The sequence below is a fragment of the Triticum dicoccoides genome, chromosome 1B (assembly GCF_002162155.2).
Source record: "Triticum dicoccoides isolate Atlit2015 ecotype Zavitan chromosome 1B, WEW_v2.0, whole genome shotgun sequence".
Classification (NCBI taxonomy): Eukaryota; Viridiplantae; Streptophyta; class Magnoliopsida; order Poales; family Poaceae; genus Triticum; species Triticum dicoccoides.
This window is the reverse complement of record NC_041381.1, coordinates 105559515-105561103: the sequence shown is the minus strand read 5'-3', so window position 1 is coordinate 105561103 and position 1589 is coordinate 105559515.

Here is a 1589-nt window from a genome sequence, read left to right as displayed (position 1 = left end):
CGGCTTCAGTTAGCGGCAGTAGCGAAGGAATCGATCCATCGGGTTCAGTTAACAGCCATCGATCGATCGCTCGGGTTCACTAACGCGTAGCCTGCAGTGCAATCGCTCGGGTTCAGTTAGAGGCCAATGCCTCGCTCGGGTTCAGTTAGAGCCAACGCCTCGCACACACGCGCGTACGTGTACGAGAGAAACGCGCATCGCTCGGCCCCCGACCTCCCACCGTAACCGGCAACTCCCCGAAATTTTCCTCCCCTCGCTTCTACCACGGTTTTTTTCGTCATGGACGGCCCAAAGAATGTCATGCAACTGCGTCTCCGGCCCGCCCAGGACGAAAAGCCCATTTTCTGTCATGATTTTTTGTCATAGAAGTAGGAGCCCACCACATCTATGATGATATCGGGTTTTATCACAATTATCGTCATAGAAGTGTCATATGTATGACAGAAAAAAAATCGTTCGACCCAAATTGTCACGGATGTGTCTTTTTTTTGTAGTGGAAGCTTAAACCCTAGTTTATGCGTTGCTTCGTTAGGAGCTGATGTGGATCCACATGTTTGATGCTATGGTTAGGTTTACCTTAATACTTTTGTTGTAGTTGCGGATGCTTGCAATAGGGGTTAATCATAAGCGGGATGCTTGTCCAAGTAAGGGAAGTACCCAAGCACTGGTCCACCCACATATCAAATTATCAAAGTACCGAACGCGAATCATATGAACGTGATGAAAACTAGCTTGATGATAATTCCCATGTGTCATCAGGAGCTCCTTTCTCATTATTAGAAATTGTCCAGGCTTATCCTTTGCTACATAAAGGATTGGGCCACCTTGCTGCACTTTATTTACTTTGTTTATTTGTTACTTGTTACTATTTATCTTATCACAAAGCTATATATCACCTACAATTTCAGTGCTTGCAGAAAACCTTACTGAAAACCGTTTATCATTTCCTTCTGCTCCTCGTTGGGTTCGACACTCTTACTTATCGAAAGGACTACATAGATCCCCTACACTTGTGGGTCATCATCCATGTACCCTCGTAGACCGCAAGCGGAAGCACGCGGTTGATGTAGTCGTACATCTTCATGATCCGACCGATCAAGTACCGAACGTACGGCACCTCCGAGTTCAACACACGTTCAGCTCGATGACGTCCCTCGAACTCCGATCTGGCCGAGCTTTGAGGGAGAGTACCGTCAGCACGACGACGTGGTGATGATGATGATGTTCTACCGATGCAGGGCTTCGCCTAAGCACCGCTACGATATTATCGAGGTGGAATATGGTGAAGGGGGGCACCGCACACGGCTAAGAGATAAATGATCAATTGATGTGTCTAGAGGTGCCCCCCTGCCCCCGTATATAAAGGATCAAGGGGGAGGGGCGGCCGGCCAGGAGGAGGCGCGCCAGGGAGGAGTCCTACTCCCACCGAGAGTAGGACTCCCTCCTTTCCTAGTCCAAGTAGGAGAGGGGAAGGAAGGGAGAGAGGAGAGGAAGGAAGGGGGGAGCGCCGCCCCCTCTCCTTGTCCTATTCGGACTAGACGGGGTGGGGGCGCGGCCAGCCCTGGCCGCCCCTCCTCTTCTCCACTTAG